The sequence below is a fragment of the Vicugna pacos genome, chromosome 19 (assembly GCF_048564905.1).
Source record: "Vicugna pacos chromosome 19, VicPac4, whole genome shotgun sequence".
NCBI classification, from domain to species: domain Eukaryota; kingdom Metazoa; phylum Chordata; class Mammalia; order Artiodactyla; family Camelidae; genus Vicugna; species Vicugna pacos.
In genome coordinates this window covers 38,825,596-38,849,184 of record NC_133005.1, presented here as the reverse complement: position 1 = coordinate 38,849,184, position 23,589 = coordinate 38,825,596, and the positions used below count along the sequence as shown (strand labels likewise).

General features: G+C 39.4%; 1 protein-coding gene across 18 annotated transcripts in view; it reads right to left on the bottom strand.

Annotated features, from left to right (window-relative positions):
- TSHZ2 (teashirt zinc finger homeobox 2) overlaps positions 1–23,589 on the bottom strand; it is a 911,650-nt gene that overhangs the window by 598,288 nt on the left and 289,773 nt on the right. For 3 of the 18 annotated variants that reach the window (XM_072944411.1, XM_072944413.1, XM_072944419.1), the window contains one exon: positions 8,027–8,061. The exons of the other annotated variants lie outside the window; for them this stretch is intronic. The gene's annotated coding sequence lies outside the window, so the exon portion shown is untranslated. The remainder of the gene's footprint in view (positions 1–8,026; positions 8,062–23,589) is intronic. 18 annotated transcript variants of the gene reach the window in all.

Here is a 23,589-nt window from a genome sequence, read left to right as displayed (position 1 = left end):
AGCAAATTCAGCCATTTCTTTTTCGCTACTTCCATACTTCTTCAAGTTCTTAAGTAATTTTGATTTAAATTATTTTCTCTCACATTCATCTCCCCACTGATTCCTGTCTACCCCTTTGGTTGGTATTTTTCCAAAGGAGAAATAGTGTCTTCTGTGCATCCACTCTAGGTACCAGCATATCTCCTTTCACATGTGAATGAAGGAATGAATTTGCTCGTGGCAAATCTGTTGGTAAAAAATTCAGGCTGGCTCAAGACATAAATGCAGAAATAATAAAGCATTTTGCTTAGGTTTAACATCTTTAAAGCTTCATTCGAATTAGAATATCACCATTTTGCAAGAATAAAATGAGTGAATCTACTCAAGGATCAATCAGAGGCTAGTCCATCAGGAAAAAATAGATACAACCGTATATTTTATGTCTCCTGCTGGATGTACCAATGCTACCTCTAAAATAGTCCTGCTTTTCACAAGAAAGGCAAGCCTGGATTACATTAAGCCTCTTTATCAATCAATGTACAGGAAATACAGTGGACAGAGGAACATGTTATATGACACTATGATGATAAAATGAGTGAAATTCAGAATGTGAGAAACTCTACAGGGCAAACTCTGCAAAATAAATGACAAAGTAAATTTCAGGGGGTGAAAATAGTGGGAGAAAGCTGAAGATTCAGAGACTTAAAGAGACAAGTTAGTCAATTGTGACATGTGGACTATATCTGAATGCTGATTCAAATTTTTAAAATAAACTGAACACTGACTAAATATTTGATAATATAAAGGAATTATTATACCTTAGAGTTGATAATGGTTATTTTAAGATATGTCCTCATCTTTTATAGGTATATACTGAAATACTGATGAAACAGTAATATGTCTGAGATTTTCTTTAAAATAATCCTGGGTGGGTGGAAATTTAGATAAAACAAAATAGAGTAAGAGTTGAAGATTGCTGAGGTTGGGTGATAGGTACATGCAAGTTCATGGTACTGTTCTACTGTGAGTGTGTTTACAATTCTTAATTACAAAAATAAACTTAAAAATTAATAATTCCCTGTATGTTAAAAGCAGCTTTTATGTTTCTTCTGTTTCCTCTACATCGCAAACTCTGACCATAATTTTGCCATCTGTGGATCAAATGCAATCACAACATGTGTCCAATCATTGTTTCCTGGATTGGATTTTCTTGCTTGTGCATCCTTTCGTCATAATATAAACTTTCAACAGTGAATTTATCAGCTGAAGAACAGTTACTTTGATATATTCAGTATTAAATGTAACACCAATAATTATATTAATAATAGCTAATAATTAATGAATGCTTACTTTCTTGCCACTATGAATGTTAGTTTACATGGAGTTCTTGCAGAACTTTATGAGATGAGGCACATGTTATAAGACAACATGGGGATGCAACTACCAACACATAAACTGAAACTTTGTGGGATGGAGGTACTTTACCCATGAGCACAAGGTAAGTGGCAGAGCCAAGGCCACACCAGATCTTCCATACGTCAAAACCCAAGTTCTTGACCCCTCCCATCTAGAATCTTTCCTTATGGATCAGGTAAGGTAGGTGACTCCCAATGAGAATAAGCCTACTTTTCATAAGATGCATTACAGGGAAATGATCTTAAGTCAAATGGCTACAGAGAGACGGGAAGGAGATGGAAAAGTTTTCCTAGATAAACTGAGTACTGGAGAGGATGGCTGAGTTCACACGAGTGTAAGAACAGGTCTAAGACAGGAAAACAAGACAAGCAAAAGCACAGAGCAAAGATTCATCACCAGTGGTCCAGCCAAACTTCTTATTTGAACTGCATAAGATTTAAAATATTTTCAATGACTTTCCAACATTCAAAACTCATAAAATTTCACACATAAATATATATTTCTGGACTTTAAAAAAAAGGAAGCTTTGGCAATGCTAAGCTCGTGCTCACACATAGTCAGAAGTTCTGAAGCAATAAAAAAGAAGAAGTTCTGAAGTAGGAGAGAGATTTGCTGAAAGTAACATTTTGGAGAATAGCATGGAGACTGCATTTAAGGAAGAAGATGCTAGAATCACAAATACTTTTTCAGTCTGGACTGAAGTAACGAGGTCACTGTCAACTCAGAGGCAGAAGGGACATAAAGAAAGGGGTGAGATCCATGAACAAAAGGGGCAACAGGATTTGGTGGTAGAACGTACTTAAGAAATAAATATATGTAACTTATTCCATGTCATAATTTCCTCCAGATTTTCTAACTTCCATGACTGGAAGCTGAGAGGTTTGCAGTATAAGGATCATTAGAAACCATGAAAGTTGTTAGTTTTGTGTTGTAATCTTTCAGGAGATGGTGATGCAAGAGGTCAACATAGATATTTATTTAAACTAGACAGCAGTGTAGTCTTGTAGATACTTAGAAACAAGGGAACAGGATTTGTTTAAAAGGCAGGAGATGCAGATGTTGGGAAAATGTTCAGTTCTGCAGAAACTGCTTCAGAAGATGAAGAGATAAACTTCCAATGAAGAATTTTACAATGAGATCAGAGAAAACAGATACATAACAGACAGTTAGAGGCTCATGGCCAGTGTAGATCTGATGAAGCTAAAGCAAAGGAATAATGGAATAACAGTGTGTCCATGGAAATGTTCTTGAAAGTATCACTTCTTCTTGAACCATATCATGAAAGATATGTAGCTACAGCACAAGAATGTGCAGTCAATACAACAAAGTTTGCACTGACCCAACCAGCATTTGGTGAGTTTCTACCAAGTGAAAAGCATATACAGTACCTCTCTCCGCTTGCTTTATTCTTCCTCAGAACGCCAGGCAATTCCAGATCTCATATTGTACTTGCTTGATTCTTGTCTGTCTCCTCCAAGAGAATACAAGCCCCATTCGAGTATCTCTTGTTAGCCAGTGTATCCTCAAGGCTTAGAATGGCTCCTGAACTCTAATAAGCCCCAGTAAACACTATTTGAAAGTGTCCACCTTCACAGTGCTTACAGCCTCGGATGAACAGAACTCAGAGCAGGAAATCAGCAATACTTGTGACCAGCATGAGTATTTCAAGAGGCTAGGAGAGCACGGAGGTGACACCTGACGTGTCAACTGAAAGAAGAGCCATTATAAAATCCCTACCTCACAGAGAGAGAAACAAGAGTTTATTCTCTTTGAGTGTTTGTTAAATTATTGTACTGAAAGACACACAACCCAAAGCTGAAAGGATAATGAAACTCCCATCATTTTTCACTTCTGTCTCCAGCTAACATACATCCTACACAAAGAAAAAAAATGCCACACATGATTTTGTCACTAAATTTACTGGTTCACGGTGCCACTTAAATGGGGGTGGGGGAAGAAAACGAGCTGGAGACGAGAGTGTCCATGTCATTCATGAGCACTGTACAGAATCATCTCAGCACTGGTAGAATTGAGGGCACTGGATGAAGTGTATGTGTGTGCCCTTATTTTCAATGAGAGCGCATTCTCGCCTTGGTGAAGGAAGTCAGTGAACAGTTATTATGCACTGCGAATGGCTGGACAGCCCTTCCCCTCTCGCCTCTGCTAGCCAGTCTGGACATCAGGGTAAACACCAGAATCCACCTTATCAAAATGCTTCTGCTGCAAAACAGCAGGAAATTGTCAGATATAGATGGTGATGCTGACTTCTCAATAGGAGAAAAAAAGGACCTAAATTAGACTTCTATAAAAAGAATATCGCATATTTATTTCCACAATAACACCCAGGAAAAACGTTAGTCAAGAAGCAAGCAATTGGGTGAATAAATAAGCTTGTCTTTGTTCTCATCAATTAAGTTATTACATCAGTTGGAAAACCAGTGAATTATAATACAGATGTTTAATGAAACACTGCTGAGCCTATAAGTCAAACTCCTATTTTGTGGTGTGATTTTGGCTGCATAGTTTTGTGTGTGTTAAACCGTATTTATTAGCTGATACCCATTATTACTTTGAGCAAGGTATAATTCAGTTGTCAGGCTCCATCGCAGGCAAGGAGATTTAATCAGTAAGAGCCGCTTTGCTACTGAGTATAAAACAATGTGGGTTTCATGAAGCAATCACGGCAGTGTGAAAAAATGGGATTAATTAGTATTGTATAAGAACAGGCAGCGTGCTCATTAAAACCTTGTGAGGTGGCTCTTGATAAACTGCCACTTGATAGGACCGCATTAATGTGACAAGGCGGAGACTTCATTTCCAAATCCTCTCTGATTGTATCTTGCTTTTAAGTTACCTGGAATGACCCTCCTTGGCATTCTGAATACAAAGATCAAAATAACTGCCAGGGATCCAGGAGGCACCTGGACCGAGGAAGCCACGCGCAGATGGGGAAGCTTCAAAGACAACTTTTTTGAACTTGCAGTCAAACAGGAATCAATAGCTGTAAATGAGGCAGCGCCAGGGGTGGTGAATTTGCATTCGCACTCGGCAGGTAGGGCAGCAACTAATTTGACAACTGGCAACCCACCTTAATGAAGGCCACAGACAAATCCTCCGTTTGTTTACCCAGTGCTGGCGGTGTTTGGGAATGTATACGTCCTGAGGACGGTCGGTAGCAGGGGCTCCCTCCCAAGAGCCTTGGGGGAAACTCCCAGAGGCACAGAGCGAGACGGTAACTCAGAGAGCCTGCTCTTTGCGCACTTATCCCTTCGTGCCCACGGACTAATTATCTGGGTTTCCAAAATGCCTCTCTTACTTCCTAAAATGAATAGTTATTTTTTGTTTTGTTTTGTTTTGTTTTCACAGTGAAAGCATCTGCACATGGAAAAAAAAAAGCCCTCTGAGAACAATCTGCTTTGGGTAAGGATTTTTTTTTTTAATGTGCTTTAGACCCATTTTCCTCTTTGGGCATCTGAAATTATTCTCTTTCAAACCCATTAACGGTTTGGGTTGGGTCTTCAAGCTTCAATTTTGTGGGGGTTGTCTAGTTGGGGGGGGGTGGCTTTCAAATTAACATCTCTGAAAATGTGTTCTGAATGGTTCACTAGATCTCAGAAGGTCTTCTCTGAAATACATCCCCCTTAGCTTCCATTTTCCTGGTGATATTAACTAACAGGGTATAAGGCAACTCTATAAAGAACAGGCATTTGTTGGATCTATTTCTAGGACTAAAGATGCACTCAGAAACTTCAGAAGTCCCTGTTCCTCCACCCCCAACTACTACATATATATACACACATACAGAAACATACATGGCTTGTTAAATCTGACCAGAATATTAACTTAATGCTTTTTACCATGAAAGCTCAAGGACTCAGCTCACAATTATAGGTTGTTTGCAATTAAACTTGGGTAATTCCACTGCAATCTGCAGATTCGAGGCACCAGGCAGAAGTCAGGCTACCTGAGCAGTCTAGACAGGATTAAGCACACTGCTTTATCAAGTGATGGGTTGCAATATTATTAATTTAAACCCTAACATCTCATTGTTGTGATCCAAGCTGCATGATGTAATGCAATATGACAGCCATTGAATTAATAGAAAATGGAATTCATCTCTCAAAATTTCACACAAAATACAGGCACAGAGACAGACAAAAATAAAGGGAGAAAGACAGACAGATAAGTATCTTTAACATTTTTTTCTGTATCCAAATGAGTCTGCCTCTGTTTGGCAGTATTAGGAGCATTACATAGATAGCATCAACCTATTTGCCCAGAGATCCCAGCCATCTTATTAATCCCTCTGTTAGGGAAAGCACTGAATATGTTCCTGTTTTGTTTCCTTTAATTTTAGCAAGTGAATTGCATAGTAATACACTGTAAGTGGTGTTGCAAACATCACCACTTACTCATGACACAGTAATAGGAGATTTCTGCCCCTCTTAGCTTGAGGAGAACCTCCTGCAAAAATTCTACAACTCCTTCAGGTAGTAGCCACCTACTTGATTTATAATCCTACAGTGGCGGAAGAGGTTAGCTGGGTAATTTAAATCGCTAGATTTCACTAATGAACTAGGGCCAGGGAGAAAGCACTTTACATTGTAAAGGCTCCATTTCACCTTCCTTATGCCCCACATACTTTATCTCCAAATTTTTACATTATTTATACAAAAAGGGAAATGGTTCTCTCAGAGGAAAATGAGTGAGCAAAGCATCTCTGCTGAGAGAGAGTATCCCCTACAATTCACTGCATTTCAGATACCCTCTCTCTCAGTGAAACAAAAATAACGCTCGATTTAGCACATAAAGATACAAAATGCCCAGTTCAATTTGAATACCCGATAAACAACAAATAATGCAACATTTCGGACATACTTATATTAAAATTTTCTGTTGCCTATCTGAAATTCAGATGGAAATAGGCAGCCTGCATTTCATCTGAAGCTCTAGAGAAAATGGGAAGAAGGTGCACTTACCCTAGGGAGGGCATTACATGAACTGTCAGGAGAAAATGCCCTACAAAGCCTGGGGAAACTGACCATATGTAGAAGCCTTCTGGTGTCTATGCTTCCCAGTGGAACATTTTTATTCAGCAGATTACTAAAAGCTTCACTGAGCTTTGAAATAAACTGTTGGTCACTTTTTTCCCACATGGGTAAGCAAGTTTTAAATGATGTTTCCTTCGCATTAACCTCAAAAAGACTTTTCTACTACTGCATTTTGTATAAAGGAAATTTACAGTGCTTCTCAAAGCTAGGGGCTTCTGGAGCCTTCCCACCACCACCACTACCAAATATCTTCATATATCACCATCAAATGCAGGTTCAAAAACATTGATCTTGTCTACAACCAAAGGAATTGAAAACAGTATTCAAACAAATATCTGGACAAATAAATACATGTACAGGCATGTCTAGAGCAGCACTATTCACAATAACCAGAAGGCATAAACAACCAAAAATGCCACAAACCAATGAACAGATAATAAAATACAATGGAATATTATTCAGCCATTAAAAGGGATGCATGTTATAACATGGATGAATCTTGAAACCAGTATGCTAAATGAACGAAGTCAGACACAAGGTCACATACTGTATGATTCCATTTATAGGAAACATCCAGAATAGGTACATCTATAGAGACATACAACAGACTGGTGGTTGCCAAGAGCCATGAAGGAGGGCGCTGGAAGCAGGCAGATAGGGGAGTGACTGCCAATGGGTACAAGGTTTCCTTTTGGGGTGATAAACTATTTCAGAATTAAATAGAGGTAATGGTTGCACTGCATTGTCAGTGTATTAAATGCCACTGAAATGTTCACTTTAAAGTGGTCAATTTTACGTTATATGAATGTCACTTCAATAAGAGTAAATAAACAGAAAGCACTGATCTTAATGAGAAGGTGGGACTCACTAGTCTCCCTCTGGATTTATTCCGAATTTATTACCAACAGCAAAAAGGAGACCCTCCCATTTTCCATGATGCTTGCTAGCTGCAACTTATGCATTTCTCTATAAGGTATTAACCCAATTAATGTGAACTGAGCCTCCCATAAAAGGGTCACAGGTAGCTATGCAGAGCCTTAATGCAGATTAGAAAAGGCTGTCCTGTCTGGGGCTGCACGATGAGCTGAGCCCCGCTCACTCCATAGGCAGTCCCAGGCTATGCTCTCGTAGGCAACACCCCTTGCCTACAACATGCAATGTGCTGTACAGTGCCAGTACTGCAATGAATCTTAAGTAATACTGGGTATTTAATGGAGTAACCCAATATGCCTGCTTAAGAGCCAGACTAATTGGGTCCCTTATCAGTCATGTGACCTGAGGCCATTCCTTAATCCCTGTGACCTTGTTTTTCTTACCATTAGAACAGGGACAAGAATAACATTGGCCTCCCAGAGTCATTCGGAGCAGGGTGGGCAGGTTAAGTAACTTTAAGACAGGAAGAGCGGTCTCTGGCATGCACCAGAACAGCTAAGATTAAAGACTGGCAGCACTAAATGCTGATGAAGTTGCGGGAAAACTGGGCCTTTTGTACACGTCTCTCTGATGGGGATGTCAACATAAGCTATGTCACCACTGCAGAAAAACATTCAGCAGTTTCTTAAAAAGTTAAATGTACCTACTTTATGATTCAGCAATTCCATTCCTACGTCTTTACCTGAAAAAAATGAAAACTTATGTTTACAGAGAGACTTGTACAAGAATGTTCACTGCAGATTATTCATAGTAGAAAAAAATAAATGGAAATCATCCCAAGTGTCTATCAGCAGTCAACTAGATAAACAAATTCTGTGTTCCCGTAATGGAATCATACTCAGCAATAAAAAAGGCATGAACTACTGATACACAAAATAACATAGGTGATTTTTTTTTAATGTGTGTGGTTTTTTTTTTAATTTACCTATCATTGTATTATTTAACTACTCTATTTGGGCAGGGGGAGGTAACCAGGTTTGTTCATTTCTGGAGGAAGTACTGGGGATTGAACCCAGGACCTACTGTATGCTAGGCTTGTGCTCTACCACTTGAGCTATATCCTCCCTGTGATTTTTTTTTTATGCTCAGAGAAAGAATCCAGTCCCTAAAGAGAACATGCTACATGATTGCATTTTTTTTTGAACTTCAAAAACAGGCAAACTAATCTATGATGATAGACATCAGAATAGCCTCTGCCTCTGGGGGTCAGAACATGAGGAACTTTATAGAGTGATGGTGGTACTTGGTAAGAGTTGGGAAAGGTTTCTGTGAAGGACCAGATGGTAACTATTTTAGTCTTTGAGGTTCACATACAGTCTTTATTGTATATTGTTCTTTGTTTGTTTGTTTTAATCACCCTTTAAAAATATTAAAAAAAAATTCTTAGTTCACAGGCCACACAAAAACACTCCACAGGCTGCGTTTGGTCCAAGGGTAGCAGTTTGCCAAACTCTGCTCTATATAGGGTATTGGTTACACATGGGTATTGGATGTACACATTTGTCAGAACTCATGGAACAATACACTTAAGACCTGTATGTTTTATTGTATGTAAGTATTTTTCAATAAAATGTGGAATAGCACCTGGAAGTTAATACGCAAATAAACATCAGTTAATATTATTTGAGCTTCACATAAATGATATACTTATTTATCTTTAGTTATAACAAAGAAAATATCACTCTACCACATTGTAAAATAAATTCAAGCAATATATTTAAGGCCTACATTACGATTCCCTCAACACTTTACCACTGCCTACACATACATTTCCAACCACTTCCTCTAAAGAGAATTTGATTTACTAGAGCAGTATCTCAAACCTGGGAACACTCAATCCAGAGGCTATGTTCTCAGAACTCTAGGGGTCTTTGAACCCTTAGTCAGAGAAACAGGCACCTGCCATGGACCAAACTGTCTGTCTCATCTGGTACCAGGGTAGAAAAAAGCCTTCCTTTCACAAAACCATCTTGTCTTTAATTAGTGTACCTCACATTTTCCTTCCCAATTAGAGTTCTTACCAATGTCAGCACTGAGAAGAGAACGTTTTTGAAAGAGATTTCCTTGTATTTAAGATCCACCAGGTAACAATTTGAAGCATTTTCCAAAGAGTAAGACATTACACTGAGAGTATTTTCTGGAAGTTCATATATATTTATGCACATATTAGCATCACTCTTCACTCATGCTGAAGAATACTCTCCATGGAAACAGCAATTCAAAACTGCTGAGCACAGCAGTATTAGGAAGTCTCATGAGGAAAGTTCCACAAAGAGTGGAGAGTTCTCAACTATTTCCAGCAATAGAATCCCTGGTATTGGTGATGGCAAGAAATAAAAAAGCACTCTGCTAACTGTAGCCTAAAAGGACACTGGACCATGGCTACCACAACTCCTATTACTGTACTTTAAAAAAAAAAATTCCAATCATAACCAAAGTTGAGACTGTGGTAGGTCTACTGTTCCTAGCTAAATTTGCTTCCATAATTAAAGTATTCATCTTTCATCTTTTGTTCTCTCTCCCCTTCTCTCATATACATATATATATATATATATACATACATATATATATATGACAGATAATTGGGATAAAAAATTACATGGATTAATTAATGGAATTAATTTAATTATGTTAAACAACATTTTTATCCCTTGTTGTTATCTACATGTCTATTGTTGCCACATGCTATTTGGAAAGGAGGGAAAGAAGAGAGAGGTGCTGACTACTGTCCTTGGGAAGCCTACAATACTGCTGGGCAGATAAGGTGAACATCTTTACCACCATCGTTACATTTATCACCATCTCAGCAACAGATACTATTATACCTGGCCATGCACTGAACACTTTAGACAACCTGACTCATTTAATCCTCACCATAATCCCGGGAAATAGATACTATTTTTACACCCATGTTACAAATGCAACAACTGAGGCCGAGAGAAGGTAAATAACTCAACTGAGATCCAACTCCAAACGGTAAGCGATGGAGCTAGCATTAGAACACCATCCCACCGGACTCCAAATTCTGTCCTCTTTACCTGTGCCTCTTTCCTTAGTCTCCAGATACAACTGAAAACATAATTAATGATGGACCAAGAAGTGGTATCTAAATTCCAGAAGAGCATTCCAGATGACCAAGGAGTAGAATGGTAAAACTGTATAAATTAAGACTTCAATTTCATGTGGAAATAGGAGCAATTTCTGAGCATGCAAAAGATAGGTGAGGATGGCATTTCATAAGGAGATCCCAATTTCTCTGGGATAGATTCCTGGAAATGTCAATAAAAAAAACATTAAATTCTCACAAGGGAACTTCAGTCCAATTAAAACAGCTTCAATTCATTTGCTGTCAAGTATTATCTTTTTACAGATACCATGATCTGTTAAAATTGATCAGAACATGATGAATATTTCAAAAAATCACTCTTTCCAACAGCGGGAACAGTGATATGTCATAGAACTTTGGGCAACTACTCATATTACAATACTGCAGGGAGCACTACAATTTTGCCTGGTAAATGAAGTCAGGGTACCATGTCTCAAATACCAGCTGATGTATATTTTATGTGCATGGAGACTGATAAGAAGAGAAAGGGGCAGTAGGAATGAAGAAATGCAAAATAATTCCAAAGGAATAAAAGCCAGTCTAACCTATAATCCAGTCTAAATGAAACATCTAAGCTGTTTCATTTCTCTCCCATGTTTGGTAACTAAGGACTGAGTAACTTTCCTAAAATGCTCAAAGGGATGGTTGGGAAACTAACTGAGGGCTGAGAAAGGCCCTGCCAGCCCCATAACTGGGAGCACCTAGCTGAGGACGTCTCCCCAGCCTCCCCTTGTGAGAGGGACTCTGGAGAGCAAGAGGAGGAGCTGTTCTCCTTGGCCTCTGTTACTATGGCAACATTCCCCTTTGTTTCCCTGGATCCATAGCTGCTGCCTCATTTAGCGACTGGCATTCAGGTGAGGCAGCTGCATGACGGCATTAGGAAAATGAGGAAGTGGAAAAACAAAACTGCTTGAACAAACACACATGCACACATCGCGGCACCGAGAAGCTCATTGTCAGGATGAGTTTCCAGACTTCTTGCCACTTCTTTTTGGAGCCAATCAACATCACATAATTGCAATTGCTGTTGAATATACTTGAAGAATGTTCACTTTCTCCTGGCTGTCATTTGGATGGATGCTTTTCACATGTTCTTCTGTTGCCTGCAATACTTAGCTCTCCCTTACTCCATGGAGGGGTCTCAGTGCAGAGGTCACTTTCCCAAACAGGCTTTCCCTGACCACCCTCCTCAGTGTCCTCTTTTCCTCCTTCATAGCAGTAATCACCATTTATAACCATTTCATCAATTGTCTTGTGTTCATCCATTTTTGCTCTGTCTCCCCAGCTAGATTACAAGCCCCACAAGGGCAAGAATGCTGCTATTCTTACACAAAGTAATATCGAGTGAAATGTGACATGTAAGTGCAAATGAATATTTTAGAAAAAATGAACGATGTGATTTTTCTGAAAATGTGACTTATGATGCTGAGATATCAAGTGCTGGTCTAGTAACCGAGAGTCCCTCCCTCTCAATTCTCTTTTCTCTTAAGTGAACAATGAACAGAAGAGTCATATTAAAATCCAAGAACATGACCTGAGTTACAGCCCCATCTACTCCCACTGCAGAATGTACTTCTTTGCAAAACTTTCCTATATCTTAAGGAAGCCTAGTTATATATTTACAACTGAATACTGCAGGGGATGATAGAAATATAAAGTTGGCTTTCAAGGAGCAGGGGCAAACTGAACTCATGCAGAACACCTGTCAGGTATTTACTTACTAGTTTGCAACCACAAGAAAGGGGGGACCTCAAGACAGTTACATTCTAAATGCTGAGACCGTGAATCTAAGGAAGAAATCTCTACCATACGGACAGGGAAGAGAGGAAGGTGGCATAAGTGAGACAAAGAATAGAGGAAATTCTGCAGACGCACAGCCTGCTTCCCCCATCAGTTTACTTGGTTTGGGGGATGGGAGAAGGCCTAGAGATTGAGTTCAGTTCCCAATGGCCAACGGTTTCATCAATCATGTTTACATAATGAAGTCGCCATAAAAACCTTAACTGAAGGGGTTGAGAGAGTTTTCAGGTTAGTGAACATATGGAGATACTGGGAGAGTGGCATGCCTGGAGAGGCTATGGAAGCTCAGCCGCCACCCTCCCCCATATTTTGCCCTATGCATCCCTTCCATTTGGCTATTCCTGATTTTATTACTTTGTTTCCCCAATATCCCATTCTTTGGAGACAGCTCTCCTCTACACTACAGATAGATCTTACTCAGTTCATGGGGGGAGAGGGGATAGGGACGACATCTTTTCTTTGTTCCAAAGATGGGTGACCCAGGTCACACCAAATAGAGCTTTCTTTTCCTCTGGCCACAGTGAATATATTTCAATTGGCACGTGCGCCAAGCTAAGTTGCCCCTGAGACTTTTCTATCAAAAAAGACTTCAATGAAAATAATTTGTAAGGTCCAAGCCCAGGAATCAATAAAAATACATTTAATAATTAAGTCATCAAAGCTATAGAGCTGTAGTTCTCAACCAGGCATGCCTGGTCTACTCCAAATAAATCAAATAATCAGCATCTCAAAAAGACTCTGGCATATCTTTTTAATTAAGAAGCTGTTTTACAGAAATGCTAGATTCTTCTGGGGAATTAAACTATGCTTTTACATTTCATACAGACCACCCCCCAAAATGAGTATGTAGAATAAAACTACAGATCCATTCATTCAACTCTTAAGTTGCTTAAAAGGTATTTCTTAGGGTAAAAAGTGTGTATCATAGAGCTGTAGGTTGGAGAGAAGATTAAGAATGATAGAAAATAGCCATATTAGCGAGAATTCTTTTGGTTGCAAGTGACAGAAAACCCAAATCAAATGGTTAAGTTAAAAAAGGAGGATTGATTGGCTCATAAATTTGGGAAGACCAGGATAAGGTTGCCTTTAGGAAAAGCTTGTCAACAACATCTGGTCTCTTTCATTTCCTGCATCTTAGGACTTCTAACCTTTGCTTGGATATGTTCTTCATAGAGGAAATGACCCCATACTTCTCCTCCCTAGGATCCACTGTTGAAGTTTATCAACCCCAGTGGAAAAAGAATTTCTTCTCTTCACTGTCTACTTGTCAGTTCCAGAGAAGACTCTAAACAGCTGATCTAGTTAGGAGTTCATGCCTAGACCAAGCAGAGAGATAAAGATAATGAGTCCTATTATGAAGGTCCCGTTGGGGGTCCCATTTCATAGAGTGGATGATCATAATTAAAAGTCTCACCAGAATACCTTGCAATAGGAAGACAGGAAGATAAAAATCAACATATGAACACTGCATTCATGCCTAGGTTGAGCTCATACTAAAGACCTTCCTTCAGTCTTCATTCTTTATGAACTGTCAATGGCTTCCTAAATGTCCAAAGTCAATAAAAAAGGAAATGAATTTGATACTTACCAACAGTAGCAAAATCTTACTACTCCTCAAGTACCCTGTCCTAGAGGGCTGCCGAGGAGAGTTCAGATCCACAAGAGCCTTCCTCAGTTAGAAGTGAGTCTTGAAGGGCAGCAAATCTGAACATTCCACATTTTACTGAAACTCTGTAAAAACTCTCTCCTCCATTCTAGTGAATTTAGGCTTCCTAAAGGTGAACTGCGTCCAAGAAAAGGGTGATATTTGATTACATCTCATGTGATTTCTGCTAAAAGACAATCTACAACTTTTCAGTGATACCTAGATTAGGAGTCTGGGAAACCTGTTGTGAAAAAAATGCCAAATGTTGGTTTCCAAACCAGCTCACAAATGGAAAGAACACAATTTGTACAAATAGCTGCATTTACATGAAGATTTTCAGCCAAGGAACTTTGCAAAATGAACTTTGCAAATTAATTCTGTTGGAATGATACTTGCTTCAAACAACTCCCCCAACCCTCCACAACCACTACACAGACACTGGAAATCTGCTTTCCATTCTGAATGTACCAGGATTAGGAATAAAGAATATGTCTGAAACTGTGGGAAGAATTTTAACATCCCAAAGTGTCAGGAAACAGAACCACTCAAACTGATTGGCTAGGTTAGGCCCCACAGTCAAACTATGGACTTGCTGGCAAATTACACAGACAATGAATGAAGCGGAACTCTTTAATAAGTGACTGAGTCCACCAGAATTCATAATATTCTACAGTGCTGAGTGCCCTTTGATTGCAGCATGGATTATATACTCAGGTGACAGCAAACTCATGAGCTATGATATTTTCGTGGAATCCATCAAACAACAATGTGGAGTGAGGAGAAGTGTATTAAATCACATTCAGTCTAGTCTGAATGAAATCTGAACTAAGGGCTTGAACTAAACCCATAAGGTAAACCCCAAATTAATTCAAGATGTTTTAACCAACATGTCATTTTACAAATACACCAAAACTCTTCACTTAAAAAAATTACTTTGTACCATTTTCCAAGAAATTATAGGTTTGCTTTGTATTTTAAAACAGTAGAATAAAACAGCACAATGACTACTTAAGAGAGACATTTTGGCTCATTTTCTCATCATATATTTACTGAACACCTAATATGTGCTACCCTTTTAGCGTTCACAATGTAGTGGTAAACTCAGAGGAGATTATATTGCTGGCCTTGTGAATCTCAAATTCTAATGGAGAGAGACATACAGACTTGGAAAATACATAAATGCACGCAAAAGTTTCAAACAAAAGGTTCTCTTAAAACAAAGGTTGGCAAACTACGGCTCACAGCCTGTTCCTGTAAATAAAGTATTATCAGAACAACGTTTACATGTTATCTGTGTGTCAACTTAATGAAAAACGCGCACAAGAGTTATGAGTTTACGTTTTACTCAGGGTCTCTGAGAACTACAGCCTGGGACTACAGGTCTGAGAAACTGCTCCGAAGAGGTAGGAGGAGCCAGTACACATAAGAGTTTTTTGGCTAGGAAATACTTATAGTCAAGCATACATCTTGGTAAAAAATTGCTGTTAATCACAAGGAACACATTTGAAGTTAATGATTTTTGCACTTTTCTATGTATGGGAAGATGCAAGAATCTGGGGTCATTAAAATTGTTCCTGAGATATGCACCTAACTACCTAGAGGCGTCTTTATCTAGAGTACTTCCTCTTGTTTTTCATCCTGAATCCCCCTCAGGGTGCACTGTTGGTGGGAGACTGCTGGGGAGACGGGGTTGACTTAACCCTTGTACAACTGGTTGATGAGCCGTGCTCTTTTGTTCTTCTTTGTTCACGTGTGGCTGCTTTGGTGCTACAGTGGAGTGTTAAGCACTTGGGGCATACATCATGTGCTCCATAAATTCTAAAACATTTGCTCTCTGAGTCTTTACAGAAAAAGTTTGCTGGCTCTAAGAAGAAATAGAAAGGGTGACAGATGACGTGTGTCAGGGATGGGGAGTTGAATATAACGTCTGGGGAGGGCTCACTAAAGCAGTGGCATTTGAGTTGAAATCTGAATAATGAGAAAAAACCAGCCATGGGAAACAAAGTGTTTTAGACAAACAGAACAGTGCAGTGATTTTGGTTGATTTTCTTTTATTTTAGCAACGTATTGCCTTAAAGGTGATGAACAAGTTGCTGGGCTGTAACACTAAGAAAACCTCAAATGGTAAAAGAAAAACACACAAACTTTCAGCTTGTTCCTTGAGCAAAGTGATAAAAGCATTTTCAAGTCCTCTTGTATTCTCTTTCAAAAGAGGGAGCAAGTTCCATCTTGTTCAATAAGCAAATCTGCAAAGAAGGAAAGCATTGGTCCACTCCTGGATGACTGCCCTGACTTTTGTGGTTAAAGGTCAGAGCTAAATCCCTACTTTCTTTAGGGAGTCTTTCTCCTTGCTTTCCCTTGTCTCCAATTATGATTTCTCTCACCTTCCTGCCTTTGTGCTGATATAACACATCTGCTTAGAATATTGCTGGGGATATGTTTTCCTACAAAAGGTATTCCAATATCATTTGTGGGAAAGCAGAAGGATGAAGACCAGCGAATAATATAAGAGGGAGGGGGAGGGTATAGCCCAGTGGTAGAGCATGTGCTTAGCATGCACAAGGTCCTGGGTTCAATCCCCGGTACCTCTGGTTAAACAAATAAACAAACCTAATTTACCCACTCCAAAAAAAAAAAAAGAAGAAGAAGAAGAAGAAGAAGAATGAGGGAATTCAGAGTATTAGAAAGCTCTAGTTTATTTCTACCCGTATTGTAGGTGGCTACCATTGTGGTAAAGGTGGAAGCACTGCCAGCCAGAGAGCATTGTTCTTCTTCTGTAATGTTCTATGTCTCCAGGTGGGCCACTTCTCAACAAAGGTTAAAAAACCCACTTCACCTTTTGTGCAGTATCTTACACCAATGTCTCTTTAACTCTCAGCTCTAATATGGTATTTGAAACCATTTCGGGTTTCAAATCCTCACTTAGCAAGCGTGTCCTTGCCTCTGTTACGAACCTCATGCTCCAGTTTCAGGTATTTTCATACTTCTGGTGGTCTTGGATGGATAAATTAAATCTGCTTTTCTCCTGATTGCCTTGCTGGCCCCCTTTGTAACTTCACTTTGTATTCCTTTCTGTTCAATACTTTTCAAAGTACTGAGAGTTTAAAGAGGTACAATAAATCCCAGATCAGTTTTTAATGACCACGGTAAGCCTGCTTGTAATATGTCAGTAAGCTGAACCTAAAAGCCAATGGGGAATAGGCCATTTCTGCCTTAGTAATTGCCTCCACAGAAAGATTTATAATGTCATTATCTGAATCTACAAGAAATAACTCATAGAGCTGAAATACCCTAAAAAAATATTACAATTCTCTTAAAATCTAGTCATTCATAAATGCTAAATCATAAAACTTTTTCCAAGATGTTTTATGTTAAAAGTAAAATCCAGTAAAAATATAAATGCTCGTTTCTTAATCGGATTCCTCATTCTTTATGTAACTGTTTGTAGCTTTGCAGTTTTCTGGGACATATTTACAAACCTAGCATTCGGCTGCCAGAATTCCCAAACACTGTGAGAAACCATGGTGTCTGAAAAAGCATTTCTCGTCACCTTTTTATCTCTGTGTGATAGCAAGGAGTGAGGAGGAAGAGGGTTAGTTAGTATGACAATAAAATTAATTTCAGCAATAAAAGTCACCTTTTCCCCCTAATTTCTCTCTGGGATAAACACACACACACACACACACACACACACACACACACACGCACACACACTAAACTTCCTGCCAAATGCACCGCAGAGCTGTTTTAAGCCATTTCTGCAGCTTTCCTTTCCTCTTAGCATTTCCAAATCAAAAAAAAAAAAAAAAAGATCAGTCACTTCTTTCAAATAGCAGGAAACATCCTCCCCAATTTGTCCAGAGTTTAATAAAATCCTGGTATTGCCACATCTCCTTGTCTCCCCATGCCATAAAACAGAGCAACATTTATACTAATTTCTGCAGTGCAAAAATGTTCTTTGGAGTAGAGAATCTATTACAGTTTAAAAAGGACACTTGAGATGTTTTTCATAATTTGTAAAATCACATTTTCTCCTTTTAAATACAGTAATTTGGTGCAAACGTGAACACTGAATTAAGGCTCTTTTCAGAATTTCTTCATTTCTTCCAGCAGCCGACTCGCAATTGGGATTTTATCCATATTTTTAATATCTAAGACTGCAGCTAAGTCTTGGGGGGGGATGGGGAAGAAGGTTATTTTAAAGCATTTGGGATAGAAAATGAATCTTGTGTCTTTTGTTTGCCATTTCTGTTGCCACCTCATGAGCCAACCACCATCACTCTATTCCTAGATTATTGTTTTCCTCTTTGGCATTTCTCTAAATGGTAACTCTCAAATATCTCGAGGTATCTTAATTCAACATACCCAAAACTGAACTAACTTTCCTCTCAGGAAAATGCTGATCTCAGTGAATGACACTACCTGTCCATCTGTTTGCTAAGAACCAAAAACCCATCTAGAAGGGCGAAACACCATGTCTCCCATCACTCACATCCAGATAATCACCAAGAAAAATTCTGCCTCCAAATATGAGTATCTTCTCCAGCAATACCACCACTACCACCTTAATAATTTCTCACCTGGACTGTTACAACGACGTCCTAACTGACTATCCCACATCCTTTTTTATCCAAAAGCCATACAAGAAGATCTTTGAAAAAGCCAGATCTGATTACGAACCCCTCCACGGTGACTTTTTAATTAAATTTAAAATTCTCTTCATGTCTTCCTTCAAAATTTGATCCCTGATGGACTCTATGACCTCATGATATTGTTCTCTCCACTCCTGGTCCATTCCAGCCATCCTGGCCATCTTCTGGTCCTTGAGGTATATCCACAATCTCCCATTTCACTGTCTCCACAAATGCTATTCCTTCCACCCAGAATGGTTTTCTCTCCCCCTACCTCCTTCTCTTACCCAAATCCTTCCCATAATGCGGGTCTCGGAGAAGTCCATGACCCCAGCGTCTAGGACAGCCTCCCTTGGGATGTGCCGTCTTAACCTCATCTCTTCTCGGGTACCATTCACCACACTTGACATCACTTGCTAAATCCTGGTCCCCTCATCTGTCAGCACCATCGTGGGAGGGAATTCAGTGCTGCATCCTCAGCTACTAGTAAAGAAGAGCTCCATAGATATTTGATGGATGAACCAATATTATACCAGTTCTGTAATTCACCGTTCTATGTCAATCTCTACCCCACTCATCCATCCCCTCAACAAATATGTATTGAAACTTACTTATGCCATGCACCATACTCAGCATCAGGATGAACCCATGATAAGCTAGGAGTAAACAGACAGATTTACTAGTGGGTACACACAAACAAAGCATATACATAATATAATTTTAGACAGTGGTAAGAACTATGAAGAAAATACTCCAGAATCATACCTGATATTTCAAAGGAGGTAGAGTGTGTGCTGAGGGTTAAATGCCAAGAAGGAACTGACCATTGGAGGATCAAAAAAAAGACAAGTTCAAGCCAGAGTTCTAGCAAGTAGATAGTTCCTTTGGTAGAAACAAGATTTGTGTCTTCAAGAAAGACAGTATGGCTGGGGCACTGTGATTCAGGAGCAAAGATGCCTAAAATGAGGTGGGGGCCAGATCACACAAGACCATGGAAACTGCAGTGTGGCATGTGGGTTTTATTCAACTGCAATAGGAAACCATCTGATGGCTTTAAGTGAGGAAACAACATGATGAGATTTTTGTCTTAAAAGAATAAGTCTGTCTACCTTTTGGAAAATGGATTAGATGGGGGCCACGAGTAAAAGCCAAGGTAGTTAGGGAGCTGTTTTAATTTGGATGCAAGCTTCAATGACTCCCCAGTGCCTATGGAATAAAACTGAAATTCTATCACATGACGTTTAAGGTCTCCTAAATTCTGGCCTCTGCCACCCCATTAGGTTTACTGCTACATAGTCCTGGATGGTCCTGCACTGTATCTGGTAGGCACATGGCACCTGGAACCCACCCTACATGTTTTCTCTCCAGCCTCTGTTATATATGGTTTCCTCTTTTTCTAACTTCCATGAGAATATGTTCTCTTCCTCAAATCCCCTTTTCTAAATGAAGACTTCAGAACGCTCCAGGCCATAGAGAACTTTCTTCCTCCTGAACAATGAGCTGTACCTTTTGTTTTGTTTTGTTTTGTTTAAAGCAGATATACTTCTTGCAACCTCCTGGATTATTGCTTTGTATTATTGTTTATCTCTTGTTTAGTTACTTCATTTTCCATGTGTGTACATATGTCCCATTTCCCCAACCACAGTGTAAAACCCCTGAGGGCAGAGACTTTCCTTCTGTTTCTGTGGATCCCCCATAGTGCCTGGCAGCACACCACCCCCGCAGCATGGCACTCTATATGTTGATCTGCTGTGGAGGCAGCCTAAATGCACTTGTCAGAACTGAGAGAAACATCAAGTTGCCTCATGACTAGGTAAGTAGAGGAGTTGAAAGGAGACTTTTTCTTAAAAAAAAGATTCTGTTTTTTAATAGCTTCTTTTCTAGAAGCCTCTTTTCTATTAAAAAAAAAAACCACTACACTTTGAGTAGAATCAGATATGGAATGTGAAATAAGCTTGATGCACTGTTGATCATTAGCTCCGAAATTCTAATCTGGTTTGAGATCAGAGATTTAGAACTAAGCCCCTCTGAAGGAACAGCTCAAAGAAGCCCAGTAAGGAAAAGGTTGCTTGCCTGGCGTGGCCCTGGATAAATTAGATGTTCACACAATGTGAGGTTTGAAGGTGGACTGTGGATAAAAGATTGAAGCCAGAGGGAGGTAAACCTGGATAAAAAGAGAAAGATATCAACATAGACTAGTGCGTTGCAGGTGAGACCATCTACCCTGTCAGAACCACGAATTACGTTTGGGGAGCACTGGCCTCTGGTTTCTCACTTTTTGTAATGTATCTTCACTTTTTTGGGCAAAAAAATTCATTTGACAGGTTGAGACATTTAATGCGGCTTGATAGAAGGATAAAGAAGCATGTCTGACTGAAACACAGTAATGGTATTTCTGTTCTCTAAAGGTAGTTATCTGTGTTTATTATACTGAAAGTCCCTAAAAGGGATTGTGGAATTCACATGAAGGAAGGGTAAGAGATCTCTAGTCCACTGTATACAGAATGTGGATCTGGTGGCTATTTGGAAAATACTGCTTTTTTTTTTTCTAAGAGAAAGAAAGAGGCAAATCAGGAAAGATGGATAGAGAAAGTCACAAATTGCTTCCCTGGGATTATGGAGAAGCTAGAACCCTGGTGACATCTTCTAAATCTAGAGACTCGGAAGACTGTATTAGTTGTGCAAGTTCTAGAGCAGGCTCTCTTAATCTCGGCATTACTAACATTAGGGACCAGATAACCCTATGTTGTGGGGGACCGTCCTGTGGACAGTAGGCTGTTTCGCAGCATCCCTGGCCTCCACCCATTCGATGTCTATAGCACCTCCCCAACCGGATTGCAACCAAAAATGTCTCCAGTCATTGCTAGGTGTCCCCTGGCAGGAAGGGGGCACAATCACCTCCAGTTAAAAACCTCTGGGCTACAGTCAGACAGACTTGGGTTTAAACTTCAGATCTGCCATTTCCTCATCTCTAAAATGGGGATAAACATCAACCACCTTAAAGAGTTTGGCGGAATATTTAATGGATAAGGTATGTAAACCATGAGCACAGTTCTGGCACACAGTAAAGGCTCAACAAATACTAGCCATCACTAATGTCGTTATTATTTACTCAACCATGATCCAGGCAGATAAATCCACACCCTGAATGTTAGTTCTAACTCTCTTCAGCGAGGTAAAGAAAAGGCCATTTCCCCCCCATGTGATTACTACTATTTCTCACTCCTGCTCATAAAGAATAAGGTATCTCTCGCCACATAATTTCTCACAGGTGAGCTCAAGGCCCCTGAATTCTCTCTATCTTACACTACAAATAACCTAGGTGTTAAGGAAATCTCCTAATATCTGCCTTTAAAAAAAAAAGTTCATTTTTTCTCATCTTCAAGTCAATTTCCAAATGAAACAGTAGATGAATGTCACGCATACCAATTATCTAATTGTGAAACTGATCTTCACTTAAAGCATCCATGTTTTTGACATAAATAATCATGAAGTGGTAAGTTTTCAGCATGATTATTAGGCTGATTGCTGAGTGCCAGATACCAGAGATTAAAGAGGTTTTGGCCAGAAAAATTACTTGGGCATCTTTTAGTAGAGGGAAAAATCACTCTAATTAAAATAAACCATGTCCTCAGTGTCAGCCCTAGGGTAATCTCCAACTTGCATGCTAGAATTAGCAGTCTTGTGGAGAATCAGAAATAAGGAATGAGATGGAGTACAGGGAAAAAAATTATTTAATTTTAGTTCTTCCATAATTGGTTTTGTTTTGTACTGTTTTTAAACTGAGGAAGAGTTATGAATGAAAGAATATAAATGGGTCCTACAATGTTGTGATTTATAAGAAATATATATTTGGTCTTCACCTACAATTTATGGCTCACAGCTTCCAAAACTCTTGGAATTTCCTAAGTGTTCAGAGGATAAAGGTGTCTTTGATTACGTGAATAAGATGACTTTTATAAGCACCTAAAAACAGAGGCTGTTTGCCAGGAGAACCAATCAGGTGATTAGAGGATTGGTGCTGGCTGTCTCATCCTCTGATTTCTAAAGAGGGGAGGGACTTGAGGTTGAATCAGTTGCCCCTGGTCAATGATTTAGTCAATCATGACTACATAATGAAGCCTCCATAACAATCCAAAAGGACAGCATTTTGGTCCTTCTTTTTCAGAGAGCTTCTGACTGAAGAACCAGAACATTTCCATGTGCCACCACACCAGGCCCTGTGCTCCAGGAGGATAGAAGCTCCTTTGTTCAAGAACTCATCAGATGTATCTCTTCATCTGGTGGTTGGTTCTAACCAACAAATCAAACCCAAGGAGAGGATCATGAGAGCGTGATTTACAGTCAGTCATTCAGAAGCACATGTGACAACCTGGGCTTGCAACTGACATCTGCAGTGGACGGTGTCTTGTAGGACAAAGCCTTTCTTTACCTATGGAATCTGGTTCTACCTCCAGGTAGACAGTGTTAAAATTGAGTTGAACTCTTTGGACACCCTGCTGGCATCCAAGAATTGCTCATTGGTGATAGGAAGCCTTCATGCACATGCTAGAATTGGGTCCAGGAACTTTACAGGCCTTTAACTTGTAAACAAACTTCTTTTCCCTTACACGTGACCTTCATAGTTAAGCCTGCCAACGGGTGGTGAAATTGCTCAGGTAAACAGTGTTTCCTATAAAAACAATTAGATATGCAAAAATCCTAAAATGCTCACTAAAAAAATGCATCTGTTCATCAAGGTGATTCTTCAGGACTGGCTAATTTTTTCTGTGAAGAGCCAGATATAAGTATTTTAGAGATTGTGTGCTGCAGAGACTCTGTTGCAGCTACTCAGTTCTGCTGTTGCAGTGCAAAACCTGGTTTAAAAAATGTGTAAACAAATGAGCATGACTGTGTTTCAATAAAACTTTATTTACAAAAAAGAGGCAGCAGGTGCATTTGGCCCAAAGGCCCTAATGTGCCAAACTCTGATCAAGATAAAATGCCAGTGAGTGGCTTATCCTCAAAACCAATGGTCTTTATGATTAT